We start from the raw sequence: 22,838 nt of genomic DNA on the forward strand, positions 1-22,838 counted from the left end.
TTGCGCCTTAGCAATCGCTAAACCAATCTCCTGAGGTTACTGACGATGCCGGAAGCACGGTCAGCCTGACCACGAAGGTCTATTCCTGCAAACAATCGAAGAACGAGCAAGAATATGATAAAGCAATCTGAATATTGCAAATATATATGAGGTATTGATAATGGTGGGGATCCGTAAGCGGTCTTGGTCTGGTCGTTGGACACAAACGAAGTACACGAAGTTGCAATGGCTAACTTTTAACTAAACAAATCCCAAGGAAAAGCTACTAGATGGATCTACTTATATAGGAGCAAGGGGTGGCGGCCAAGGAGGTGGGAGGACGTCCCAAGGCAGCCTAAAACTAAATCTAGGTCGTACAAGGCCAATGGGCCCAAGTGGAGGTGATGTAACACCTCTGGACTTGTAGTTTGACTCGGATTCTGCTGCAGCATCAGATTGTTTCGTCCACAACTCAACGCTCCGGACGAATTTGAAGGTGATTCCAATTGGGTTGGAAAGTGCACGAAATCTAGTTTCCAACAAAAAAAGAATCACCCAATTCGGAGTCCGTATGAAAAACTTGTGTGCGTTTTGAGTCAGGTGTGTCTGTGCAGTCCGAATCTGAATCCAGAACGTGAGAGACTTGGACTCTATCTTCTCTTGGGCCAAAAGTGACGTGAGAGAACTTTTTGGACAGCAAATAAACATCTCTTTCTTCCTTATCTTCATATGTGGATTGTACAAATGTCCCATACACCTGCAATTAGACAAAACACAAAAGTGTGTGAAGTATTTTTGTTCTGGATAACATAAATAGATTATTGAATAGTTTGCACTAGAAATCACCTGACAAATATGCATATATGCAATGTTTTTGGTCATATCCAAGATAGTCATGTCCTCATCAGAGTTGGTATGTCCATTTTGCAGCATGCTTTTATATCAATATTTATTGCATGTGGACTATTATTACACATTATGTCACAATACTTATGCCTATTCTCTCTTATTTTACATGGTTTACATGAAAAGGGAGGATGCCGGCAGCTGGAATTCTTGGCTGGAAAAGGAGCAAATATTAGAGACATATTCCGCACAACTCCAAAAGTCTTGAAACTCCACGGAAGTCAGTTTCAGAATATATATATATATATATATATATATATATATATATATATATATATATAATATTGGGCGAAGGAAGCACCAGAGGGGGCCACCCACCATCCACAAGGGTGGGGGGCGCGCCCCCTGCCTCGTGGGCCCCCTGGTAGGCCTCCGGTGCCCATCTTTGGATATATGGAGTCTTTTGCCCTGGAAAAAATCATAAGCAAGCTCTCGGGACGAAACTCTGCCGCCACGAGGCGGAACCTTGACAGAACCAATCTAGGGCTCCGACGGAGCTGTTCTGCCGGGGAAACATCCCTCCAGGAGGGGGAAATCATCACCATCGTCATCACCATCGATTCTCTCATCGGGAGGGGGTCAATCTCTATCAACATCTTCACCAGCACCATCTCATCTCAAACCGTAGTTCATCTCTTGTATCCAATCTTTGTCTCAAAATCTCAGATTGGTGCTGTAGGTTGCTAGTAGTGTTGATTACTCCTTATAGTTGATGCTAGTTCATTTATTTGGTGGAAGATCATATGTTCAGATCCTTTATGCATATTAATACCCCTCTGATTATGAACACGAATATGATTTGTGAGTAGTTACATTTGTTCCCGAGGACATGGAAGAAGTCTTGCTATAAGTAGTCATGTGAATTTGGTATTCGTTTGATATTTTGATGAGATGTATGTTGTCTTTCCTCTAGTGGTGTCATGTGAACATTGACTACATGACACTTCACCATTGTTTGGGCCTAGTGGAAGGCATTAGGAAGTAATAGGTAGATGATGGGTTGCTAGAGTGACAAAAGCTTAAACCCTAGTTTATGCGTTGCTTTGTAAGGGTCTGATTTGGATCCATATGTTTCATGCTATGGTTAGGTTTACCTTAATACTTCTTTTGTAGTTGCTGATGCTTGCAAGAGAGGTGAATCATAAGTGGGATGCTTATCCAAAGAAGGGCAGTACCCAAGCACCGGTCCACCGACATATCAAATTGTCAAAGTACCGAACACGAATCATATGAGCGTGATGAAAACTAGCTTGACGAGAATTCCCATGTGTCCTCGGGAGCGTTTTCCTTTATATAAGAGTTTGTCCAGGCTTGTCCTTTACTACAAAAAGGATTGGGCCATCTTGCTGCACCTTATTTACTTTTATTACTTGTTACCCGTTACAAATTACCTTATCACAAAACTATCTGTTACCGCAATTTCAGTGCTTGCAGAGAATACCTTACTGAAAACTTCTTATCATTTCCTTCTGCTCCTCGTTGGGTTCGACACTCTTACTTATCGAAAGGACTAGATAGATCCCCTATACTTGTGGGTCATCATGACCACCTAGTGAAAATGATACCAAAAGATAGAGCTCGCCGAGATGAAGAAGTAGGCTTTGCATACACCTCAATCAGAGTTGTGGTTGAAAAGTTGTAGCCAGACGAAGTTTAGGGACCAATCTGTAAAAATAACTTCTACAGAAAGGCCCCTGGCTGGAAATCAGAAAGCGCATTCCTCAGATTACGTCTTCAGAACAAGGAAAACACATGTTTGGCTAAAGCAGAGGCAGAATACGCTTACTCCACCGGAAAACATACTTTCAGAAGTACGCTTTCACTTATCCACGTCAGCGGGCCCATGGGGTCAACGCGGAGACACTTACAGGTGGGGCCCACCTTATCCTTCTCTCTCTCCTATTGGCTCCTTCTTCCTCCTATCGACTGGGCACGACCGAGCAGAGGAGGACGCGCACCCCAGTGACTGCCCGGGCGACTCCAGCTACCTCCAGCGAAGTTCTGGCTACCGAAGTGCTCAGGGGACCGAGGCGCTTCTGCCGGTGGAGTGCATGGACGCCGGGAATGACGGGAGGGCTGACTTCGTGGGACAGGGCAGGCGGCGGCTACGGGTGCAGGTGAGCTCTTAGCCAGAGACCACAGGAAAGGGGTGGGAGTGCGTGGAGGCTGCGCTAGACCTCATGGGATCCATTGGTGGTGGAAAGAGGTGGAGAAGAGCTCGGAGTGGCGCCAATTTAGGCCGAGGTGATCAGCGGCCATTGGAGGCGGGGGAACTCCTCGGGCTCAGGGAAGTGGCTAGGGAGGGGCTGGGAGCTAGAGGAGGTCAATGGGATGCTCGGGAGGGGCTCGGGTGGCCATTAAATAGGCGGGAACGATGATGTCGAGCTGACCGTCACCACAGATGTGTGTGCCGTCGAGCTCGGTCGACGGAAGGCGACGGGGAGCAATAGGGAAGGGCTCATGGGGCAAAGAAGGACAAGGGGCACGAGGGAGAAGCAGCCAGAGGAGGAAGGCGATGGTCGGCTACAGTCTGCCCGTGGGCACACGGCGACGAGCGCCAGCGAGCGGGCTGTCGGAGGGGGAGACAGGTCCAGGGAGAAAAGGACAGTGAGAGTGAGTTGGGAGACACGCCCGTGGTTGTTGAGACACCGAGCAGGAGAGGGGCCCGAAGCAAACGATAGCAAGAGCGCGTCCACTGCATGCCAGGGCGATGGTCACCGCGTGAACGCGAGGAGCACCCGTGCTCGAGTCTGCCAAACCGTGTCTGGTGGATAGGGCGTGCTACAGAGAAAGCCGTGAAGCAAAGAAACCGGCACACGGATACAGGATGAGTCAACGCCTGGCAAGAAAACGAACGAACATCAAGGTGTTTGATGCCATCTGCAGAAGATTGGTCGGGAGGATTTGACTGGGGTTTATCACTTACTAAGGTAATTAATATGGCAGGGCTTTAGCTCATACAGAGGGGTTTACCAAGCACTTGTTGTAGAAAGTGCCCTACTGACCATATTTGGAAATGAGCAAGTGGAACTCACATACTAGCTTGGATTGAGCTGAAATTTGGAATAGATGGGTTATATAAGAATATGAAGTCACTGTAAAAGTTTCATACCAAATGGATACACCAAAATGGTACTTCCTTCACAATGCTTCAATCTAGACATAAACTTATAAAAATTGCAGAGAGCAAATGGCTAGATGAATTGAGCCCAAATTTTGTGGAAATAGGTTATATGGGAAGGAGAAGGTGCTGGAAAATTTTCTAGCAATAATGGAGCAAGATAAAATATAGTTGCTTCACAAACTGAAAATTTGGACAAAAACAAAGAATTATAGGTGAGCTCACATGGATGTATTGCATGATCTCAATTCTTGAGGAGATCTTTGATTTGATGATATGAGGGACCATGCAAAATTTCAACTCATTTGGGTTATCCGAGATAGTACTTCCTTCATAATGAATTCCCTTAGACAGGAACTTTGAAAAATCACTGAGGAATTTAATTCGCTGGAGAGATAAGCCCGTGGCTCTTTCCATTGTGCAAGCAAGATTGGTTGGATTAGCTCACTTTTCCGTGGGTTATATATTCACTTATGCAGCGTTCTTGATTGCCTCAACATCAGGCAAGTTTGGTTAATTTAGTTTATTTTTTTGTACTGTATCAGCACCTAGTTCATTACTCTTGATAGAGAGGGAGGATCTGCCTTTACTAGGCAAATGGAGTTGAATTTTGGCATGAGGCAATGATATTGACATGAAAATGTGTCCAAAAAGGTTGGGGTCAAATGATCAAAGATAAATAGCACTTGCTTCACAAAGTGCCATCTAGGGCAGAATATGAAAGGAATTAATTGAGCTTGATCTTGGATCATGTCAATGAAGGAACTTGACATATTTGAGCAAGATAGGACCCAGAAAATTTATGAGAATTATTTGGGAATTTTAGGACTGACGGAAATATAGGTTGCTTCAGAACCTAGGGCAAAAAGGATTATTCCTTTAATAGAAAAAGGAATATTCCCAAGGAAAAGAATATTGAGGTTGGTCCAAGATGGAAATGGCATGGCTTGGGGAAGGATATGAGGATGAGAAGCCACTCTGGAAAGGAAGAAGAGGTCAACTTCTCCAGTTCTCGGACCACATAGCCACGGAAAAAGAAATCTCAAGCAAAAATCTCAGAAAATCAAATGAAAAAGAAAAGGCCAAAAATAAGGACATGACAAACCTTCCCCCCTTAAAGAAATCTCGTCCTCGAGATTTGGTTGCTCAGGGAACAAGTATGAATATACTGACTTAAGGAAACCATTTCCAATTCAGGTATCCTTTTTCCATTATTGATTGTTCCCACTTAATTTCATATGGCGAGACTGCCCGGCTCTGGGGTGGTTTGCTTCACTGTATCCACATTCTGACAGATCTTACCTTACGTGTTCAGGCTTATACTACCTCTAATTCTTTTCATATTTGTTGACTTAGCTGAGTGTGATAGGTTGTCATGACTGAGATATTTGTCCGTCTCACAAGCCCGAGAGTGATTTCCGATGGGTGTGTCATGCAGCACTGACAACCTTTCATGAAGTTGTGAACAATTTTTTTCTGGTGGACACCCAATCTTTTACTCCTTGCATTGGGTTTCTCAGCTCAATGTTGATCCTCCGGGTTCAAAACAGTGATGTGAATCATAGTTGTTCCCCTGACAGATTCTTACTTCTCGCGGGAGTTTTCTGAATCATCTTGCTGACTTCACTATCTCGAGTGTCAGATCCGTACCAAATGTTATATTGTCGCCTGTTGTGACCAACATAAAGGGGCACGACCTTATATGATAGTATACGCAGACTTGACTGACGGTGGCTCTGACAGAAGAATTTTGTTCATGATAGGTTACCCTTTGATGATCCTCAGAAGTGAGGAGACATGCCTCAAAACTGTTATTCACCATTCTTATTATTCATTTTGTCCGTATGCCCATGGGATAGTAGGCTGTGTGATGCTTTACCAACCTCACTGAGGTAAACTGTTGAATTGGCCTTTGGTCTGACTTGACAGACTCAGATATTGCTTCTTCGTGTGACCATAGATATTGTTGGGTGCAATACTTCGGTGATCATAACTTATCCTTGGTCATGTATCATGTGATAGGAACTATACAGGTTCACACGTACTTGTATATAAGTCATTTTTGTCGTCAAGCATACAAGCTGGTGACAAGGGTTAATGATATCGCCTTGTCGGGTATGAGGAAACTGGCCTCACTGAGTATTGTCAAAAATTGCTATCCCATGTTGCTTTTCTCCAAAACTTATCGGTTCTTGCACACCAATTGAGGTGTATAACTGGCTTTCTTTCTCACGCATGACTCGTGGGATTGTCGGATTCTTGACTTCATCATTGTACCAGTGGCTTGCAAGAACTTGGCAGCATGCTCTCTCTCTCTCTCTCTCTCTCTCTCTCTCTCTCTCTCTCTCTCTCTCTGTATACACGAGAATTTAATTCCCCAGGTGGACTTGTGTTCTGACTGATTCTTGCTTCTGACCAACTGTTGCGGATCTGATTCTTGGGATGCACTACCATATGCTGTCAATTCACAGTGTAATATTTTGCACAATGTCGTACAAAGGAAGATTGGATGGCTTATGCTAGAAACTGTTGAGTGTATCTTGCTGAGGAAGACTGGGTATCGTGCTTCAGAAGCTTCCCCCCTTAAAGATTTGCTGGGGAAGGACTCGGAACCTTATGCTGGAAGCTTTTGCGGTTGCTTACTAAAGAAGACAGAGTATCTTGCATGGGAAGTCATCCATGTACCGTACCAAGGAAGATAGAGGAATCTTGTATTGGAAGCTTCTCTGGTAGCTTGCAAGGAAATACTGGGTTGCATTACACTAGAAGCTTCTCATTGTGATATGCGGGCCGATTACCACATATACATATCATCTTGATATTTCTGCTATTGATTACTTGTATGAAACGGGGTTTGCTGGACTATCATCCTTTCTGAGTATTCAACACATGGCACATTCTTGCTTGCTTCCAGGTATATTGTGTTTCAAAATCATTCTCAACGAAGAATAAACCTTGCATCTAAACCATACCTTTGACCGATGATATACGTTCGATCTTGCACATAATTTTTTTTGCTGATTTGATAATTTCTGCTATGAAGAGTGCACACTGAGGTAGACTTGATTATCCGTACTGTTGTGACGAGTGCACACTAATGCAAACTTGATTATCAACATCAAGATCATATATTTTCCCATTTCACTGCTGTCGGCTGAGAATTCCGTTCTGCTTAGCTGAGTTTCCAAATATTTGAACTCCTTGCTAATTCTTTGGGTCCAGTGTCGATTGATGAGCAACATTAATAAGGGGCAAATATGGCAACACCGAAGTCCCAAAGAAAGAAGCAAAAGAAACGATGAAAACAAAAGCACACAAAGCATACAAATAATATTAATAATCACGAAACATCGCATATTACTGCTACACACAACAATAATATGCATGCACACCTAAGCACACAAATCTCATGGAAACTCTGGTACTACGATCCAATATGCTGTGGCGGTGTGCACGAAAGTGAATTCATGTGTGGAAGGAGTTGGCGTAACCAAGGCTACACCAAGCGCTGGCTGAACACCGGTTGCATCTGGATGAATATGGGGGCGAGGACGGACATGGTGATCATGTAGCGAGACACAAAGGTCATGACCACATCATCATCAAGTGTATGTAAGGGAACCGTACACATCCAAAGAATGGGATGACAGGGTAGGATAGAGGTGGAAAGATGGGCTTGCTGGTATTGCCCTTTTCTGATGACAAGGATCAGTAAGGGTTGCCAAAGGGACAAGGTGGATGGCACGATTTGGGATAGAGACAAGTCTATCACCGAAACGATAAGGGTTGATGATGGAAGAATATCGACGCGATATCCAAGCATAACTCCTGCAAATGGTGTCTGGAACACTCGGTACCAGGGCATCACTCTACTAGGACAGAGGTGACACCAAACACCAAAGAGTGGGTATGCAAAGATGAAGGGTGCAGGTAGTGGATCTAAACCGATACCACATACACACGCAAGATTACTATCAGCGACCAGATAATAATGTATATGCATGCTTTGCGACAAACAAATGCATCAATCAAGTGCAACAAACCAACTAGGCTCTATACTACCGCATTCTAAAGCTCGTGCGGGCTAGGGCATCTTATAGCCAGACCTCCTCTGATACCAAGACTGTGGCACCCCGGCTCAGAGAAACTGGAACGCCCCATATTCTAGCCCAGAAATCGAGCAGAAGTCTTCTGGAATACGACACTACTTAGCATAGAACAAATCACCTCTTTATTACAATCTAAATGGGTACAAGGGATTACATCGGCACGGTAACACTACGCCTGCCACGGTTGCTCTATGCAAGTAGCAGAACAACACGAAGCAGCGGAATAATTCTAGCAGCAGAAAATGACAACAGCGATGAACTCCACTCTACAGGGACTCTGTCTGGAACACTCATCCTAGCTCGCAAACAAGGAATCCACGACCAACAAGCAATCAAATCCGGCATGACCTGCAAACTAGCATGACACGCTAGGTTAGTACATTGTATGTACTTGCAAGCTCACAGCAAACAAGAGCAATCAAGACATACAATAGCATGGTAATTACAGGTTAACAAGGATTAACATGATGCTATCAGATCAATCATAGCATGAACAAGATGAACATGATACACCCAGAACAATATGAGCATGGCACGAACATATGAACATGATGATACTAGCATGCAACATGATGACGCTATCATGCACCAACTTACTCTGCTTGGGTTACCTCGTAACCATCACATGCATAAGCTTACCATCATGGACATCACACGATCATCTCAGGATCCAATCAAGCTTGGTATTACAATACCATAGTAATCATTACATGACCACAAGGAGCTTGACCTTTACCCATGGTTCTCGCATAACACCCCAAATATCCAACAACTCGATATCACCGATACCACAATGATCATCTCATGATCACATAAAGATCAACCAACTCTGGTATCAATGATACCTCTATGATCCTCTCTTGAACACAACCAACCTCTTTCTCATCATCTGAGAAGGTAAGCCCATGCATAACCTTCCCTCGTTGGAGGCACCGGCGAGAGGCATGACGGGCGCCAGCGCGCGCAGTGTCCTCGTTTCCTCTTGGGTGCTAAAGAGGCAAGCATAGGCGAGGAGTCCCGAGGCATCGGGCAAAGGTTTCCATACCAGTGCAACAAGACCAAGACCAGCCGGACAGCAAGATGGATGTCACCGTGGAGCCCAAGACGGTGTCACCACCAGAGCCTTTGGCAGGCGAAGACCACCTTTAGTTAGGATAACTTGTACTAGTTGTCTCCCTTCAAATTTGGCCTTTGTGGGATCCCTTCCCGCTCAATATTTGGGAAGAGGACCCGGGTCTATATATATAGGACTAGCCACCACCGTAGGGAGGCATCTCATCTTGGACCGGATTCATTCCACCAAAGCCACCACACTCACTAAGCACAAGAGCACCTCTCCTCAAGAGGTTGTTCTTCCCTTGTAACTGTTCATCCTCAGCCCAAGAGGCAATCCACCACACCACACTGGAGTAGGGTATTACACCACATCGGTGGCCCGAACCAGTACAAACTCTTGCGTCTTTTGTTCTTTGGGTTCGTCGAGCTAGGCCGTGAGATCATGATGTGTGCGAGCTAGAGAGGGGGAGAGAACTTCGTGCGCACCCTAGTGTTCGAACCTCAATGATTTTGCCGGAACCCGAAATCCGACAGATAGATTTAACACACACTCTGCAGAGGTTAGTACACTATACCCACACCACGGAACCCATGGCCTCGCCCACTCATTCGTGTGGGCCAATGGTGTTCCGACAAAACTGCTCTACTACCAAGACACTCTCCCAGCCACTCCGACAAACTCCCCTTTGGGCTAAGTCATGGATGGCCTTGATATCAACCAATGACATCCAACAACCACCGTCGTGGCAAAAAACAAATGGTTCCAAACGGGGACAAAAGCGCGCAAACAACTCGGGCACACAAGGCTTATGCCTTCCTACCCGGCCAAGTTAGCGCCCGCGCATAACCTTCCCTCGTTGGAGGCACCGGCGAGAGGCATGACAATAGAACCAGTTGGAACCCCCCATAAGGCAAGTGTGGCTGCACTGGTCAGCTCGATTTGGTGGCACCATGACTCAGCCAACAGTTGTTCAAGTTTGATTATTATCTGGTTAAACTTGAATGCAATAAGCTGAGCCATAATAAAATAACATGATGCAACTATAATGCATGAGCATGATATCAACATGAGCATGGGGTGCAACATACTCATCAAGCATATCAACAACAATAAATCATATCTCCAAATGAGCATGGCACACTGACGAGCATGAATACCACAAGTATAACACTACTCGTAGCATAATATGACCACTAGCATCTGCAATAAATAGCATGCAAGAACATATAAAAAATACTACCAAGTAAGTATATGACCAGCTAGATGCAAAGGAACATGCATATCAACGGTACTCGGTAACAGATATTAAGCATGCAACAGATGAGCATCACTACCACCATCATGTAATACTACTACCAAGCAAGGCATACGAAAGTAATACTAGCAAGAATACATGATAACCAGGTGCATCTGAACATGTCATGAAGATGAACATGAAACAACGAGCATAACTGAACAACGACAGTAGTAGCAAGCAAGCAGGCAGATAACGGGCAAACTTTTATTAAATATTCAAGTAGAAACTATGGCTACTGCATGCAATTAGGCAAGTGGTTGTCGTGGCTTGCCTGGGGAGGAAAATACACCGGGGAGAAGTGCGGTGAAGCCACGGAAAGATTTGCCGGAAGTACTTGTCTCTCGAAGGGGGGTGATTAGGGGCAAGGGAAAAATGGTCATTTTCAAAGTGGAACCACCTAGTGAAAATGATACCAAAAGATAGAGCTCGCCGAGACAAAGAAGTAGGCTTTCGATTCACCTCAATCGGAGTTGTGGTTGAAAAGTTATAGCCAGACGAAGTTCAGGGACCACTCTGTAAAAATAACTTCTACAAACAGACCCCTGGATGGAAAATCAGAAGCGCATTCCTCACATTACGTCTTTAGAGCAGGGAAAACGCATTTTTGGCTAAAGCAGAGGCGGAATACACTTACTCGACGGGGAAACTTACTTTCAGAAGTACGCTTTCACTTATCCATGTTAGCGGGCCCGTGGGGTCAACACAGAGACACTTATAGGCGGGGCCCACCTTATCCTTCTCTCTCCTCTTGGCTCCTTCTTCCTCCTCTCGACCGAGCACGATCGAATAGTGGAGGCCACACACCCCGGGCGACTCCGGCCACCTTCGGCGGAGTTCTGGCTACCGGAGTGCTCGGGGGACCGAGGCGTAGCAGCCGGTGCAGTGCACGGATGCCGGGAACGACGGAGGGGGGGCAACTTCTTGGGGTAGGGCGGACGGTGGATACGGGCGCTGATGAGCTCTTGGCCAGAGACCACGGGAAAGGGGTGGGAGTGCGTGGAGGTTGTGCTGGACCTCGTGGGATCCATTGGTGGTGGAAAGAGGTGGAGAAGAGCTCGGAGTGGCGCCAATTTAGGCCGAGGTGATCGGCGGTCATGGCGGCCATTGGAGGGGGGGAACTCCTTGGGCTCAGGGAAGTGGCTAGGGAGGGGGCTGGGAGCTAGAGGAGGTTGATGGGATGCTTAGGAGGGGCTCGGGTGGCCTTTATATAGGCGGGGACAAGGAGGCCGAGCTAACCATTGCCGCAGACACGTGTGCGGTCGAGCTCGATCGATGGAAGGTGACTGGGAGCAACAGGGAAGGGCTCACAGGGATACAGGATGAGTCCGCGGCTAGCAAGAAAATGAACGAACAACATGGTGTTTGATACCATCTGCAGAAGATTGGTCGGGAGGATTTGGCTGGGGTTTATCACTTACTAAGGTCATTAATATTGCAGGGTTTCAACACATACAGAGGGGTTTAACTAGCACTTGCTGTAGAAAGTGCCCTACTGACCAGATTTGGAAATGATGAAGTGGCACTCACATACTAGCTTGGATTGAGCTGAAATTTGGAATAGATGGGTTATATAAGAATATGAAGTGAGTGTAAAAGTTTCATACCAAATGGATACACCAAAATGGTACTTGCTTCACAATGCTTCAATCTGGACAAAAACTTAGAAAATTTACAGAGAGCAAATGGCTAGATGAATTGAGCCCAAATTTTGTGGAGATAGGTTATATGGGAAGGAGAAGGTCCTGTAATTTTTTTAGCAATGATGGAGAAAAATAAAATATACTTGCTTCACAAATTGAAAATTTGGACAGAAACAAAGAATTGAAGGCGAGCTCACATGGATGCATAACATGAGCTTAATTCTTGAGGAGAGCTTTGATATGATGATATGAGGGACCATGCAAAATTTCAACTCATTTGGGTTATCCTAGATAGTACTTCCTTCACAATGAATTCCCTCAAACAGGAACTTTGAAAAATCATTGAGGAAGATTTACTAGGCAAATGGAGTTGAATTTTGGCATGAGGAAACGATATGGACATGAAAAGGTGTCGAAAAAGGTTGGGAGTCAAATGAGAAAAGATAAATAACTCTTGCTTCACAAAGTGCCATCTAGGGCAGAATAGGAAAGGAATTAATTGAGCATGATCTTGGATCATGTGAATGAAGGATCTTGACATATTTGAGCAAGATAGGACCCAAACAAATTTTGAGAATTATTTGGGAATTTTAGGAGTTATGGAAATTTAGGTTTCTTCACAACCTAGGGCAAAAAGGATTATTCCTTTAATAGAAAAAGGAATATTCCCAAGGAATATAATATTGAGGTTGGTCCAAGATGGAAATGGAAAGGCTTTGGGAAGGATATGAGGATGACAAGCCACTCTAGAAAGGAAGAAGAGGTCATCTTCTCTAGTTCCCAGACCACATAGCCATGGAAAAAGAAATCTCATGCAAAAAATCTCAGAAAATCAAATGAAAAAGAAAGGGCCAAAAATCAGGATTTGACAACGGCGGTTACCCGTTGAGGGTTCGGCTCTCTTCCTCGACCCGCCTATAAAAGGAGGGGCGGGGGAGGAGTGGAGGCATTAACCTTCACATCCCTTCTCCTCCATCCTCTACCTTCTACTGGTTATGCTGAAGAGAAGAGATTGGGGTAGGCCCGAGGCAGTAGCTTGAGGTTGGCGATGTCGAGTGATCGTGCTGATGCTTGGGGAGTGAGTCTGGCCCAGGCCCATACGAGGTGCGGTCACGCCTTTGCTGGGGCCAGGTTCCATCCCCATCTTCCGGTGAACCTTGGGAGGGTGCGCGGGCGGCGCGGCGATAACACCGTAGGTGAAGACTCTGGTTTGCTCATCGCCGGGCCGCCCGAGGCTTCAGTTTTAGTTGGAGGCGGTGCAAGCGACACCACACGAAGGCCTGTAACGGACACAGGGTGTGGTAGCCGACCGTGGCCTATTCTTCCTTCTCTCGCGGCGCTCGAGGGGGGTTGCAGAATGGGTTCACTAAAAAGGGCAGACCCAACCTCCCTGGGTATCGTCTGCTCGTCGTGCAGGAGGGCTCTTTGTTCCCACACATGTCTTCTGAATGCATGGTGGCTTATGATATCATGGCCGTCGGGGACAACCATGCTCTTTGGGGGGTTTCTCGGAGAGCATGATGCCCGACGCGGCTGCCGTGATGGGGTCTTCGGACAGAAGCTATATGGGAGGTACCGGCAACCCATGACGTGCCAAGAAAGGGTGCGACCATTCCGATGAGTGGTGTTTGTCGGTGACTCCACCTCCCCGTCTGGGCTTCCTTCAGCACCACCGCCCCCTGCCCTTCGGCTCCTTCCTCCCAGCTAGGGGACAAGACCATCCTGATCCTAGGGAGGCGCCGAATCCCAGCCAGACCTTCCCTCCACCTTCTTCGTCTCTTCATGTAGTTTCGAAGAAGGAGAAGAAAAAGTGAAGGCACCACGAAATTTTATGTCTTTTCAATCTTGAATTTGTAGGCACTTTCCAAATTTTAGTTCAAATAATGTAATCTCTTGAATCCATGTTTGTGTCTTGTAAGGTTTATAGTTCTTTGATCAGCATATTAATGAGAAAGATGAACCTTGTAGGGGACTCGTGAATGTATATGTCCATGCAGAGGTGGAATGCCTCTATATTTTTAAATAAATGAGTTTCCCCTGGCAGGCTATCCTGCAGGTACCCTCTTTTTTGTTGTCGGGGAGTTAGGCCTACCGGTCACAAATTGTGATGAGGGACCAGCCCCCACCAATCTTTTTTCATCAAAGGCCACTGCGACCACCCTGACCGAAGCATCGTTCGAGTCAAGGGATGGGAGCACCTAAGTTTCAAAAAGTGGGGTGGATTTCTTATGAACAAGTCTTTGCTTATAGAACACGTATGGATAAGAGGAAGAACTTATTTGTTTGCCTTGCTGGAGATCGCAGTGTAGGCTTCATACTTCCATCTCTTTTAGGAGGCCAAGTCTTCGGCAGGAGCCTGCAGTTTATGTAGATGGAAATGATGTCAAATGCGATCTTAATTATCTACATGAACATGCGATGCTCATGGAATGCTTATGCATGCATGGAACTTGCCGGGGCTCCCGAGCGCTTCCTTTATTTCTCTATTGCTCAGGGTCTGTGCTTGGCTTTGTACAAGGGGTTACATGCAACTGAGGCAAGGCATGTACAAAAGGGTGGCTGCCGGGCAGGGCCCGACAGTCTTACCTTACGGGTAGAACTTACGGAGATGCTCAATATTCCATGAGTTTTGCAATTGAATGCCAGCTCCGGTCTCCAGACGGACTGCACCAGGTCTGGTGACTCATACTACGGGCCTTCCCACTTTGGCGTCAACTTGTTTGCACCCTTGGCGGACTAAACGCACCTAAGGACAATGTCGCCTTCCTCAAAACACCGGGCATGAACCCTGCGGCTATGATAGTGACGCATGGCTTCCTGGTAGCGTGCAACACGCGTAGCAGCCCGGAGACGGTTCTCCTCGAGAAGCACAGCGTCATCACGCAGGTGCTAATCTTGCGCTACATCATCATAGGCAAGCACTTGAGGCGACCCGTAAATGAGTTCTATGGGGATGACTGCTTCTGCCCCATAGACTAGGGAGAAGGAAGTCTGCCCAGTAGCTTGAATTGGTGTCGCTTTGAGGGACCAGAGAACTACCGGCAGCTCATCGATCCACCACCTGTAGCACTTCTCTAGCATACCAAATGTTCTTGTCTTCAGTCCTGAATGGGTATCTGGCTCCGACTCCGACGATCACTCCGAGAGAATTTATCACTCTGACTCCGAGTATACTCAAGATGAAAGTGTTGCCGGTCTAGCACTTGTGTCAACCAACTCCTACGGCATATTTGACTCACGAAATGAAGGGATTGGAAGATGCTTCATGGCTAAAGGCCCAAAGGTATCACACCTCGAGTATGCTGCACCAGCTCCCAAGTCTCAGAAGCTTATGGGAGATGCAATTAAGTCAGGGGCTGCTCCATCTAAGCCCAAATCTGCTCCCAAGGCTGCTGCTCAGAAACCTCCAAAGCCCAAGAGGAACACCAGGAGTATACCTGCTGAGGAGAAGAACAAGGCCCAAGTGCCTGAAGCTGAAGAAGAGGAAGATGATTCTCTTGTTTTGAGGAAGTTGCAGCCCAAAATTCCTGACCACAATGATGCTCATCCAGTCGCTGAGGACATGCACATCAGGAAAGATGCAGGACTGAGATTGTGGAGACAGTCTGATCCCTATGCTGTTAGGAGGAGGACTGCAGTTGACTACAGGTTCCATACAAAGGAACAACAAGACTTCTATGAGACAATTTTGCTTGACAAGAAGCCCATTGTATGTGACATGAAATGGGTCGATTGAGAATACATCCGGGAAAATGAAGATCATTTCCCAGGAGTTCATGACAGCTTTAAGGCATGTGGAGTAGATGAATTCGTTGGACAAAAGCTCACCAAATGGAATTATGAGCTGATCATGCAGTTTTACTCCACTGCCCACTTCTATCCAGATGGGAGGATAGTATGGATGTCTGAGGGTACCAGGTACCAATCCACAGTTGAGGAGTGGGCCAAGCTAATCAATGCCCCCGAAGAACATGAAGATGACTTGGATGTGTATGCCACCAAGAAGAAAGACCACAACTCCATAGCAAACATGTACAAAGAGATCCCAGATAAGGCTTTGGAAACACATAAGCTTGGATCTCTACACTTCTTCTTGTCTGGTTTTCCTACTATTAACTGAATCTTAAGGCACACATTGCTACCCAAATCAGGAGAGCTTGATTGTAGAAACGATCAAGAGGACTGCTGCTGGTCAAAAGAGAAGTTGTGGGTATGCTCCACATATTCAGGAGCTCATCAATTCTAAGATGGGCACATGAATTTATTTGCTGGACAAGGAGCATCTACCCTTACATCCTGAATTTGAAGACAACACTGTTGTGATGAATGAGGAGGAACCATCATCAGCTCAAGTCCAGGAGAAGAGAGCCAAGGCAAAGGCTGAGAAAGCTGCCAAGATTCCCAGTGTTGAAGAGGCATCTCAAGTTTTCCTGAAGAGCAAGCAAGATCAGTTAGGCTATCTAATTCAAGCTACACTGGGGATTGAGAAGGGCTTGGCCACCCTGACTCAGAATCAGGAGAGCCTGGAGAGGATTGTGGAGACAAAATTCTATGATCTTGATCTGAAGGTGACTGAGATTCAGACTGCAGTTGAGCATCTTCAGGAGGAAGCAGAGGAAAGGATAGGAAAGGCAACTACTGATGCTTTTTAGCATGTGCCACGAGGTCCAAGATCTGTTGCAGTGCCAGTTTCAGATGCTAGAGCTACAGTGTCAGCACCAGCAGCTACAGCTCTAGTGCCACCTCCAGCACCCACTCCACCTCCACCAGCTCCAACTACATCATCGGAAGCCTTCGTCCTTGGAGTTCTCTCTACACCACCTCCCGAAGACCAAGCCTCAGAGACGTATAACACTATGCATTTTTGAACTTTTTGGTAACTTGTTGCCAAAGGGGGAGAAATATGTATAGATCATAGGCTTCAAGAGAGAGTGTCTTAGTGTCTTGCTTTTAATCTCTCTTGCTTTTGGTTGAACTTTTTATTGTGTTTTTGTGTGAGATACTTTATGTCTTTATGTCCTTGTGAGATACTTATGTGATCATGTGGTTGATCATATGCTACCTTAATGCTTGTTGAATGATGCTATCTTTTACATCTCATATATGATCATTCACTTGCTTGGTGATGAGTGCATGCTTTTAATTTCTATCATTTTGAGCACTCCGCCAAGATGTATGTGACATGGAAGAGTAACCCATGAACCTAATCGATTGTGCATTTGCATTCAAAAGCAAATTTTAAATAATGCACAAATTTAGGGGGAGCTCTTGCTTATCACATACTTCTCAAAGCGACGATGTATTTCAATCTTATTATCATTAGTCGAAGCTTTGATCTATATGTTGTCATCAATTACCAAAAAGGGGGAGATTGAAAGTGCAACTATCCCTGGGTGGTTTTGGTAATTCCGAACAACATATAGCTCATTGAGCTAATGCTATTTGAAGATAAATATTTCAGGAAAGCTCAATGATTGGCATGGCATGGATTAGAAAGTGGACCCCTCAAAATGCTAAGGACAAAAGATTGGCTCAAGCTCAAATCACAAGACTCTACATTTCACTTTTAGTGATTCAAGATCCAATTGAGTCCATAGGAAAAGCCAATACTATTAAACGGGGTGAGGTGTTGCTTAATGAGTTACTTGCTCAAAATGCTTAGTTATATGCTACAAAACCGTCAACTACTTTCTCATATCCACGTATGCCCCAAACCAAAAGTCAAACTCGGCCCCACCAAAATCTTCTATCTGGCGCCACCGAGTTCACTTGACATAGCCACTGCCTGAAACCCTAGTCACTTTGGTGTCACCGATAGGGATCTCGGTCTCACCGAGATGGGATTGCAAACTCTCTGTTTCCCTTCGTAAGGTTTCGGTCTAACCGAGAAGAGTGATCGGTCCCACCGAGATTGCAATGCAAACTCTATGTTTCCCTTTCGTGACGTTTGGGTCTAACCGAGATGAGCGAATCGGTCCCACCGAGTTTGCCTGACCAACTCTCTGTTTGTCTATTACCAAAATCGGTCCCACCGAGTTTGTGTAATCGGTCTCTCCGAGATTACGTTATGCCCTAACCCTAATGGAATCGGTCCCACCGAGTTGACATGTCGGTCCCACCGAAATGCCTAACGGTCACATTATGAACCAAATCAGTCTAACCGTGTTTTATGATTTGGTCCCACCGAGTTTGGTGATTTGTGTGTAACGGTTAGATTTTGTGTGGAGGCTATATATACCCCTCCACCCACTCTTCATTTATGGAGAGAGCCATCAGAATATGCCTACACTTCCAACACACATTTTTTGAGAGAGAACCATCTACACTTGTGTTGAGGTCAAGATATTCCATTCCAACCACATAAATCTTGATCTCTAGCCTTTCCCAAGTTGCTTTCCACTCAAATCATCTTTCTACCAAATCCTATCCTATGAGAGAGAGCTGAGTGTTGGGGAGACTATCATTTGAAGCACAAGAGCAAGGAGTTCATCATCAACACACCATCTATTACCTTTTGGAGAGTGGTGTCTCCTAGATTGGTTAGGTGTCACTTGGGAGCCTCCGTCAAGATTGTGGAGTTGAACCAAGGAGTTTGTACGGGCAAGGAGATCGCCTACATCGTGAAGATCTACCCTAGTGAGGCAAGTCCTTCATGGGCGATGGCCATGGTGGGATAGACAAGGTTGCTTCTTAGTGGACCCTTCATGGGTGGAGCCCTCCATGGACTCGCGCAACCGTTACCCTTCGTGGGTTGAAGTCTCCATCAATGTGGATGTACGATATCACCACCTATCGGAACCACGCCAAAAATCTCCGTGTCTACATTGCGTTTGCCCATTCCAAACTCCTTCCTTTACCTTCATATGCAATTGTTTTACATTCCGCTGCTATACTCTTAGAATTGCATGTGTAGGTTTATTACTTGAATTGTGCTAAGTTGCTAAAATCTGCCAAGACTTAATATTGGGAAAAGGTTAGATTTTTATTTGGTCAAGTAGTCTAATCACCCCCCCTCTAGACATACTTTCGATCCTACAATATGCTTCTTCTTTCCTTTGTTTTCCTTGGCGGGAACTGCTGCTGCTGCGGCCTCTGCCGCAAATGCGTCCCGATACATCTTATCCACACAAATGATTGTGTCTTTCTCATCTGACGAAATGGAAATGACTCCCACCGGGCCTGGCATCTTCAAAGTGTTGTAGGCATAGAGGGATGCCACCATGAATTTTGCCAAAGCTGGTCGTCCAAGGATCCCATTGTACGACAGGGGAGGTCGACCACATCAAAGACAACATTCTCAGTCCGATAGTTCAATTCTCCCCCAAATGTCACTGGCAACGTGATCTTTCCCTTAGGATGACTCCTGCCGGGATTGACTCCTTGAAACGTGCTTGTGACCTTTAGCTCTTCCTCTGCTATTTGAAGCTTGCTGATAACATTTGGGGAGATCGGGTTCAACCCGGCCCCATCGTTAACCAACATCTTTGTGACTTTGAGGTTGTGAATTGTTGGAGAGACCAACAACGGCAAACACCCTACCATAGTGGTGCGGTGAGGATGGTCCTCCTCGTCAAAGATGATGGGCGTGCGTGGCCATTTGAGCGGCTTCCGAGACTCTGCCGCTGGCTCCACAGCATGACCTAACGCGCCCACCGTTTTAGTTGGCGGTGAGTGGAGTGCAAAGATGCACCCCCGTCAATGCATAGGGCATTAGTGGCCTTCTTGAATTCCTTCTTGCTGGTTTCCTCTTCATCCCCTCCATCACTCTCATCATTGCAACCTTCCTTCTCTCGGCCCCTGGCGGGTTTTCCTTGGTTCCGAAAATCCTTGCCATGGTGATTTGCTTCACCGCCTCGGCCCTTCCCACCAGTGCCATTCTGACCTTTTTCCGTGTCACGCTTCTCATATTCAGCCCTCTACCTCTTGACGAGCTGCTCTACCTGATGACACTCTTGGAGATTGTGGCCTTTGGTACGATGAATCTTGCAGTACGACCCATCACCTTTCCTAGCCCTCTCGGTAACCGCAGCCTCTCGTCAGTCAGCGCATGTGGCAGCTTCCTTGCCGGGGGCTTCGGCCTTAGCCTTCTTGTTGGTACTAAGCATGCCTGATCCTTCGACGGTCATCACTGCCTTATCTTTGTGCCTCTTGTTGCGCTTCTTGTTCTTCTTCTTTTGACTTGTGGATTCATCATCATCCTCTGAGTCGATGTCGATGCAATCTTCCTCTCCAGGGAGTTTCCTTCCCAACTCCACCCGAGCGCATTTGTCCACCAAGGTGTAAAGCTCCCTCGCAGTCTTGGGCAACCACACATTCATCTTGGAACATATCATGCGGTTGCGCACATTGGATTGGAAGGCAACTATCACAGCTGCCGGGTGGATATTTGGGATATTTCTATGGACTCTGCTGAATCTGTGCAAGTACTTGCGTAGAGTCTCTCCTTCTTTCTATTGGAGAAGCTGCAAGTTCCTGGGCCATGCTTGTTCTTGATGGCCTCCTGTGAAGGCGCCAATGAACTCATGGCATAGGTCAGCCCATGATGAAATGGAGTTCTCCAGCAGGTGCATCAGCCAAGACCTCACATTGGACTTGAGTGCCAAAGGGAAGTAGTTGGCGAACACCTTCTCATCTCTTCCCCCGGTAGCTTGAATAGCGATGGTGTAGATGCTCAAGAACTCTACTGGGTTCAGCCTCCCATCATACTTCTCAGGTATCTCTGGCTTGAACGTGCGAGCAGATGGCCAATGGACTTGTCGCAGCTCACGAGTGAAGGCAGGGCACCCAACCTCGAAAGGCAGGCACCCGCCATCCTCGAGCGCGGGCTCGTTGACGTCAGGGCCAGCGCACCCATTAGTCCGGCGGTGGTCGTCGCGGCGTCGCTCAACAACAACACGCGCGCCTTCCCTCTGGGGCTCGCCGTTGGCCCTGACGTGATCGAGGGTCGGAAGAGGCCATAAAGACATTGTCGGGTTCATTATTCCGCGGCTCCCGCGCTAACTGTCATGGTGGGGACTACATTGTGAGGGTGCCCCCCTCCAAATGGACAGCAACACGAGCCGCCATCGTCTTTTGGGTAGGCTGCTGCGAGCCAGCCCGCTGTGAGCCCCCAGCCTCGGCGAAGCCAATCAGACACTGAATGGTGGCTCTCCAATCATCCATCTGATCAGCTGCCGGCGGGAACCTAATAGCAGCTGGGCCTGCGCCATGGTCTCCATAGCAGTGCTCGACATTGGTGATGACGATGTAGACCGCTTTGTCGCCCGGCTTCTAATGGCGACGGCGGCGACCGCGTCGTGTCTTCTCTATTGCGAACCAGTCGCTTGGATGGCATGGTGATGCAGTGGAGGAGCTTGAGGGGCAGCGGCTCCATTGGGCACAGTGGTTGGGTCAGCCCGCTCCAAGGGAGGTGCGCGCCCTGTGGCCATGCCCGTGGCGGGGCGGCCGGAGAGTAGAGATTCGCCCCAGTCCGAGTGCCACCACTATGGTTGTACCCCTTGGTGAGGAGAAGAGGTACAGACGGAATAACCCCTTCATTCGTACCTCATGGATCATGACCGTTGGGATGTTGCTGATGCCGCTCTTCTCCGGTGCCTCCTGCTCCCGCTTCGGCCGTGGGGGAGGTGGTGGCAACACCGCCGGTGCTGACCACGTCCCCCACAGCACCCACATCCTTGTGCGCCCCCGCATTCCCTGCGGCGTTGGCGGCCGCGGGCGGCGGGGCCTTCGAAGTGGATGGGTGAGCTGCGGCACCGGGCTTCTTCTTGGGCGCCATAGTCGATAGAGTCATCGATGATGAAAATGGCGATGAAGATGACGCGCTGCTCATGCCTTCGGGTTCACGCAAGTGACCCCCCCTACCTGGTGGTCCAAAGATGTCGCGGGAAACCACGGCCAACTATGGGACCAAGAGTCCCTTTCTGCTTCGGCGGGGGGATGTCACATTGCGCAAAGAGCGGAGGAGCGTGGAACAGCACGACAGAGATCACGCGGGCAATCTTTACGCAGGTACGGGCCACCGTGAGGCGTAAACCCCTACTCCTACTTTGGTGGATTGATGGTGGAAAAATAGTGGTGAGCGCAGCGCGCTTGCCTGATAGGGTTGCCTCAGGGGAAAACGGCTACGCGTGTATGAGTATGTGAGGGTGCGGATTAGCCACCCAACTAACCAACCTTTCTACGGTTTCCTTGGGCCTCCTTTTATAGATAAAAGGGTCACCACAGTGGAAAATAAGTCATTATGCACTGATTCGATAGAAAACAGTGATATCATACCTAACTCTACAGGCTGATAGGGTGCATTAAATGCACCGCTCAACGTCACATCACAGCTCGCCCGGCAGGCCCTGCCGGGCTGTGTTGCCAGCTTCGCGCCTGCTTGCTTGACACACCTTAGGACATGTGTCACTTGGAGGTATTTTTTGTAGAAATTGGATGCCATGTGGCAAATAGCAGCCACTTAGTCACCTTGGAGCTTGACATCGCACTGATCGATGACATGCGTCGTGCTGAGGTGGTGCGGTGGAGTGGTTTGTCTCCATAAGCCCCGGCAAGCTTGCTTCCGGGGGTATCCCGTCCCTACCAGGCTCACCTGCCCGGCAAGGGAGGTTTTTTCCCTTAGAGATATCTGGCTTCTTTGGCTAGTCCTGATCTTCTAGATCTGCATGTCGGTTCTTCGAAGAGCTGACCCCTTGTGCTCCAATCTAATCTTGGAGTTGTGATCTTGTTC

Source organism: Triticum dicoccoides, chromosome 4A (assembly GCF_002162155.2).
Source record: "Triticum dicoccoides isolate Atlit2015 ecotype Zavitan chromosome 4A, WEW_v2.0, whole genome shotgun sequence".
NCBI lineage: Eukaryota > Viridiplantae > Streptophyta > Magnoliopsida > Poales > Poaceae > Triticum > Triticum dicoccoides.